This window comes from Peromyscus maniculatus, chromosome 23 (genome assembly GCF_049852395.1).
Source record: "Peromyscus maniculatus bairdii isolate BWxNUB_F1_BW_parent chromosome 23, HU_Pman_BW_mat_3.1, whole genome shotgun sequence".
Taxonomy (NCBI): domain Eukaryota; kingdom Metazoa; phylum Chordata; class Mammalia; order Rodentia; family Cricetidae; genus Peromyscus; species Peromyscus maniculatus.
The window spans coordinates 27,027,402-27,027,734 of NC_134874.1; positions in this window are offsets into that span (position 1 = coordinate 27,027,402).

Below are 333 nucleotides of genomic sequence, written 5' to 3' on the forward strand. Positions count from 1 at the left end.
CTGTCTCGGAAAAACAAAAACAAACACAAAAACAAAAACAAAAAAACAAACCCAAACAAAAAACCTATCAAGTAGCTACGGAATTAGGTAAAATTACTTCCCCCCCTTTTTCGGTCTTTTGAGACAGGGTCTCACTATGTAGCCCTGGCTGGCCTCGAACTCCCGACTACCTCTGTCTCCCGAGCGCTGGGATTAAAGGCGTGAGCCACCACGCCCGGCTACAAAATTAAACTTTCAGACGCTGAGAACGGGAAGCAGCTACCTTCTCGGGAGTCTAAGGACCGCGCCTTTTGACGCCGGAAACGCCGGTGCAGGATGTTGCCGCGGCCGCAA